General features: G+C 35.3%; 1 pseudogene; it reads right to left on the minus strand.

Annotated features, from left to right (window-relative positions):
- Positions 1–241: 241 nt before the first annotated feature.
- Positions 242–6893, minus strand: LOC126945843 (E3 ubiquitin-protein ligase CCNB1IP1-like; annotated as a pseudogene).
- Between the last annotated feature and the right edge of the window lie 223 nt (positions 6894–7116).

Raw genomic sequence — 7116 nt, forward strand, 5'->3', positions numbered from 1 at the left:
CTCCTAAAATAAAGATTTACTAAGTAAAATCACTGGAAGTGCACATTAGAAATATTCTGTAAAATTAGCTAAATTATTTTTACTTTTTTTTTTTGAGACGTGGTCTCACTGTGTCACCCAGGCTGGAGTGCAGCAGCATGATACTACCTCATTATATCCTCAAACTCAAGTGGGCTCAAGTGATGCTTTGGCCACAGCCTCCTGAGTAGCTGGATTACAGGTGCATGCCACCATGCCCAGTTCAAATTGTTTTCACTTTCACGACCCTGCTGGAAACTTGCTGCTCTAATTCATGACTTGGAGAGGCAGAACTGTAAAAAGCTATCGCTTGGTTCAGGTGCTTTGTGAGAATCCAAAAAAAAAAAAAAAGGTCTGAACTGAAAATCTCTATCTCCATCACCCAGATTTTAAACTGGTGCACTGTCCAAAAGACACTTGGCGTTGTGTCCTAATGAAAAGCCAGAAACACCAGACTGTGCAATTATGGATGATTCAAAGGTATGTTCTTGGTTAGTAACAGTAATGTTTCATAGCCTCAGGCTATCACAGAGGCTTTGGAGCTTTTGACACTTATGACTGCACTCCATACATTTTTTAAAAGATATCAGTGAACATTTTTATTGTGTTCTTTTAGCACTTTCTTCATGGAGGTGATCCCTCCTTTTATAAAGGTCAATTCTACATCTTTGCTCTGTATTTGCTGAGTATATATCTTCTCCATCTGTTTCAGATGGCCCTCAGCTTTGCTGAAATTGTATTCTTGATAGAGAGACTCCTGATATACATAGTATGTCCAGAAGTATTATGCTCAGGAGCTAATGTTCAACACCATCTCTGGTTGCAGTCCTGCCAATACCATAGCTTTATATTCCTCTGATGGACTGAGTTCTGTGAGGACAATATCTAGCCAGAAAGGTCATTGCTGGCAAGACAGATAGCTGGTGAACGACTAAACTCAGAACTGACATATTGAACACAGAAGATGTGAGAGCAGGTAGTGACCCATGCAAAACCAGAGAATTTGATGTGACATTATTGATAATTATGAAGCAGCGTGTTTTCACATCTCAAGGACCTACAGAAACAAGAGCAAACCAAAACCCAAACCCAGCAGAGGAAAAGAAATAACAAAGATCAGAGCAGAAATAAATAGAACTAAAACAAACAAAAAATAAGTACAAAAGATAAGTGAAACAAAGAACTGCTTCTGTAAAAATATAAACAAAATTGATAGACCTTTATCGAGATTAACTAAGAAAAAGAAGTGACAAACAAATTCAATTAGGAAAGAAACAGGAGATATCACAACCAATACCACAGAAATACAAAAGATTACTCAAGGCTACTATGAACATTTTTACATGCACAAACTAGAAAACCTAGAGGAGAAGGATAAGTTCCTGGAAATATACAACTCTCCTAGTTTAAACCAGTAAGAAACAGAAACTCTGTACAAACCAATAACAAGCAGCAAGATTAAGAAGGTAATTAAAAAAATGCCAATAAAAAGAAGTCCAGGACCAGATGGATTCACAGCTGAATTCTACCAAACATTCAAAGATGAATTGGTACTAATTCTAATGTCACTATTCTATGGAATGGAGAAAGAAGAAATCCTCCCTAAATTATTCTGTGAAGCCAGTGTCACCCTAACACCAAAACCAGGGAAGACCATAACAAAAATTAAAAAAAAAAAAAGAAAAGAAAAGAAAAGAAAAAGAAAAAGAAAACCACAGACCAATATCTTTGATGAACACAGATGCAAAAATCCTCAACAAAATACTAGCTAGCCAAATCCACCAGCATATCCCAGATACAGTCCACCATAATCAACTGGGTTTTATACCAGGGATGCAGTAATGGCTTGACATCCACAAATCAATAAATGTAACACACCACATAAACAGAATTGAAGTAAAAGAATCACATGATCATCTCAAAAGATGAAGGAAAAGCATTTGACAAAATTCAGCATCCCTTTGTGATAAAAACCCTCAGGAAAATAAGCATAGAAGGGACATACCTTAAGGTAATAAGAGGCATCTATGACAAACCCACAACCAACATTACACTGAACAGAAATAAGTTGAAAGCATTCCCCCTAAGAACTGGAACAAGAAAAGATGCCCAGTTTCACACCCTCCATTAAACACAGATTGGAAGTCCTAGCCAGAGCAATTCAGACAAGAGAAAGAAACAGGTGGCATCCATACAGCTAAGCTATGAAGGTGCAAAGGTGTAAGACTGATACAATGTACTCTGGGTACTCTAGGTAAAGGGTGGCAGGGGGATGAGGAATAAAAGACTACACATTGATTGGGTAGAGTGTACGCTGCTTGGATGACAGATGTGCCAATATTTCAAAAATCACCACTAAATAACTTATCTATGTAACCAATCACCACCTGTTTCTCAAAAACCTATTGAAATAAAAAAAAATCAAATTCAAAAAAGGGACAATTAATGTTTGAAATCTAAACTGACAATCAGCAGACATGTAACATGTAAGAAATGAGTATGCACAATCTTGAATTACTATCATCTTCCTCAGAAGGGAGGCAAGAAGTGGATTGGCCTCAAAATTTGAAATTCAAATAATATAAAATGAACTAAAAAGTAAAAAGCTCTGAATTCTTATGTAGGCATTCTAGCTGAGACTGCCTATCCACTCTCACAATGATAATAAATGTAGAAAGGGAAAAAATAGTGACCAGGAAACGTTTTGAATTTTGTAGGCAGCCTGAATCCCTTTGAAAATTGGTCTTTAAAAAACACTAAAACTTTTGAAACACCAGTGTTTAGAAATAAACTTATTAAGACTAAGGAAATATTTATCAGTATGTACTAAACCTGCACGTACATTCATTTTCTTTGGACCAATGCTAAGTTACAATGCCAAATTTTATTTCAGTTGGTAATGACTTGGACCATTAGACATATTCATGAGAAAGCACTTCTCGAGTAACCAGCCTAACTAAATTTAGCTAGGATTAGAACTATCGAATTGCAATAGGAGTGGAAAGTCAATTCAATTATCATGTAACTAGGTTGTACAGGATTTTTATAATGTCATGAAGTATAAACATTCACTCTAAGATCTCATACTTTTAAGAATCTCAAAAGTAAAATTCTATGAAAAGAAAAATAAGCTATTAACAGAATAGTTTTTAAATTACTTCATAAAATGTAATATACAACAATCTCCTATAATGTAAGCGTAGATGAATTACATAGAAAAAACCCTTTAATAAGCCTAGTAAATGATGCTCAGTTGATTTAAACCACGTGCCTTTTAAGGTCATTTTGCCTTTTTGACTTTGTGGACCTGGATCAAAACAAAACAAAACAAAGCAAAACAAAATATAACAAGTAAAGAAATGAACACAGAAAAATTAACAGCATAATAAATTACTTCTGCTTGAATTCAATTTTTACCTAATTTTCCAGTTGGCCTCATGACACCCCTGGAAGATTTAATTTAAATTCAGAGTCATTTTTTTTTTCAAAAAGTTTTCTTTTCCCTGATGGTTTCATCTACTGCACATGGCACAAAAGCCTGTTATTGCCAATTTAGACATAAAACGTTAACAATGAGATTTACGCATTTTCCACAGGCAGTTATTTATGAAAGATGCATTTCTTCCGATAGAATTGACAATGCATAAACTATTTTTCGTAATGATTCATGACACTGAACAATATACCTTCTCTTCAGGTGACAGAAATAATTATAGCAAAGTCTGCTCACAGAATTTACATCCATTCAAAAAATATTAATTATTTTGGCTCTCTCAAAATCTAAAGTGGAGCTGTAGTGGGAAAAAAATATAAAAAATAATTAAGAAAAATGAGTTCCTGGATCGCAAAAAGAAAATAATTCCTGTTGTAAAGATTGTCTCATCTTATTTAAAAATTTTATTTATACATGCAGACTAGAATTGAAGTTCTAAATTGGTAATAAGTAGTGTAATACATTTTCTGTTCATATGCAATAGAATTTTTATTACAAATAGAGAAGAAATAAACACAATTGTCAGATTCCTGGAATCCAAATTAAAACCAAGTAAAAAGTAACCTCATAAATAACACAGAGCAACAGAACAGGAAAAGGCAACCTCCTGTAGACAATCAAAAAGTGTAGCTGGAAGATTTGCTTGAAAGAGTGTCTCTATTCCTCATCCTACCAAATCACTCTATAGCTCAGGTTATCCAGCATCTACTTATGTAATTATTTTATTTTTAAAAAGACCGTAATTTAGATAAATAAAATTAAGCTAATTTTAGTAGTAACAAAGAGAAGCATATACTTTTAAAATGTTGATTTTTCAAAATGATTGGTATTGGTCAAATACCTTGCCATTTTTGTGTTCTTAAGGGTAAGAAATGATGGATATTTTCTCATTTAGTCCTAGATTTCCCTATTATGATCCCATCAAAAGGAAGACAGACATATAATTTGAGGATGATCTTTTATTTACAGAGAAAAACCAAAAAATTATTGCCTCTTACTCTCATAAATGCATATTCTATAGTACTTAGAAGTACACACCACAAGCGGTATTGTTTAAGAAATTTCAGTTTTTTCACAACATATTTATCTGATTTGAAGTAATGGTCTATCTTTGCTTTTTTCTCTTTCTTTCTTTTTTTTTTTTTTTTTTTTGAGACGGAGCTTTCACTCTTGTTGCGCAGGCTAGAGTGCAATGGCCTGATATCGGTTCACCACAACCTCCGCCTACACGTTCAAGTGATTCTCCTGCCTTGGCCTCCCAAATAGCTGAGATTACAGGCATGCACCACCATGCCTGGCTAATGTTTTTGTATTTTTAGTTGAGATGGGGTTTCTCCATGTTGGTCAGGCTGGTCTTTAACTCCCAACCTCAGATTGTCTGCCCACCTCAGCCTCCCAAAGTGCTGGGATTACAGGCGTAAGCTAACGCGCCTGACCTTTGGCTGTTTATATGTGAGATTCTGCTGTATTCTGAACAAGTCAAACACCATCCCTCTTATTTACAGACATCATAAATAGATTTAGGGTCATCTAAAAATTAAATATAATAAAGTAATCTGTATTTCTGTATATCATCTATAAAATCTAATATTTGTGAAGAGGAAGGGAAAAGGGAGAAGGGAAAGAAAAAAGAAGGGAGAGGTTCAGAGAAATATCTTAAGGTGATACTTACTGTGGCAAAACATATTTTTTCTGGGCAGTTTATTTTTATTTTTTATTTTTTATTATTCTTTAAGTTATGGGATACATGCGCAGAATGTGCAGGTTGGTTACATAGGTATACATGTGCCACGGTGGTTTGCTGCACCCATCAACATGTCATCTACATTAGGTATTTCTCCTAATGCTATCCCTCCACTAGTCCCCTACCTTCCAACAGGCCCTGACATGTGATGTTCTCCTCTCTGTGTCCACGTATTCTCATTATTCAACTCCCACTTATGAGTGAGAACATGTGGTGTTTGGTTTTCTGTTCCTGTGTTAGTTTGCTGAGAATGGTGGTATCCAACTTCATCCAAGTTCCTGCAAAGAACATAAACTCATCCTTTTTATGGCAGCATAGTATTCCGTGGTGTACATGTGCCACATTTCTTTATGCAGTCTATTAATGATGGGCATTTGGGTTGGTTCCAAATCTCTGCTAATGGGAATAGTGCTGCAATAAACATAAGTGTGCATGTGTCTTTATAGTAGAATGATTTATAATCCTTTGGGTATGTACCCAGTAATGCGATTGCTGGGTCAAATGGTATTTCTGGTTCCAGATCCTTGAGGAATCACCACACTGTCTTCCACAATGGTTGAACTAATTTACACTCCCACCAACAGTGTAAAAGCGTTCCTATTTCTCCACATCCTCTCCAGCCTCTGCTGTTGCCAGACTTTTTAATGATTGGCATCCTAACTGGCGTGAGATGGTATCTCATTGTGGTTTTGATTTGCATTTCTCTAATGACTAGTGTTGATAAGCTTTTTTTCTTGTTTGTTGGCCACATAAATGTCTTCTTTTGAGAATTGTCTGTTCATGTCCTTTGCCCACTTCTTAATGGAATTGTTTGCTATTTTCTCATAAATTTGTTTAAGTTCCTTGTAGATTCTGGATATTAGCCCTTTGTCAGAGGGATAGATTGCAAAAATTTTCTCCCATCCTGTAGGTTGCCTGTTCAGTCTGATGATAGTTTATTTTGCTGTGCAGAAAAGTTTAATTAGTTTAGTTAGATTAGTAGTAACCCTCTTTAGTTTAATTAGATCCTATTTGTCAATGTTGGCTTTCGTTGCCATTGCTTTTGGTGTTTTATTCATGAAACCTTTGCCCATGCCTATGTCCTGAATGGTATTGCCTAGGTTTTCTTCTAGGGTTTTTATGGTTTTAGGTCTTATATTTAATTCTTTAATCTGTCTGGAGTTAATTTTTGTATAAAGTGTAAGGAAGGGGTCCAGTTTCGGTTTTCTGCATATGGCTAGCCAGTTTTCCCAACAACATTTATTAAATAGGGACTCTTTTCCCTGTTTCTTGTTTTAGTCAGGTGTGTCAAAGATGAGATGTTTGTAGATGTGTGGCATTATCCCTGAGGCCTCCGTTCTGTTCAATTGGTCAATCTGTCTATTTTAGTACCAGTACCTTGCTGTTTTGGTTACTGGAGAATTGTAATATAGTTTGAAGTCAGGTAGCATGATGCCTCCAGTTTTGTTCTTTTTTCTTAGGATTTTCTAGGCTATACAGGCTCTTTTTTGGTTCCATATAAAATTTAAAGTAGTTTTTTCTAATTCTCTGAATAAAGTCAATGGTAACTTGATGGGGATAGAAAATAAATAACTTCTTTGAAACCAATGGGACCAAAGACACAACATACCAGAATCTCTGGTACATAGCTAAAGCCATGTTTAGAGGAAAATTTATAGCACTAAACGTCCACTGGGGAAAACAGGAAAGATCTAAAATTGACAGCTAAACCTCACTATTAAAGAACTAGAGAAGCCAGGGCAAAAAAAAATAAAAAAATCAAAAGCTAGCAGAATACAATAAATAACTAAGATCACAGCAGAACTGAAGAAAATAGAGACATGAAAAAGTCCTCAAAAAATCAATGAATCCAGAAGCTCGT

Source organism: Macaca thibetana, chromosome X, assembly GCF_024542745.1.
Source record: "Macaca thibetana thibetana isolate TM-01 chromosome X, ASM2454274v1, whole genome shotgun sequence".
Taxonomy (NCBI): Eukaryota; Metazoa; Chordata; class Mammalia; order Primates; family Cercopithecidae; genus Macaca; species Macaca thibetana.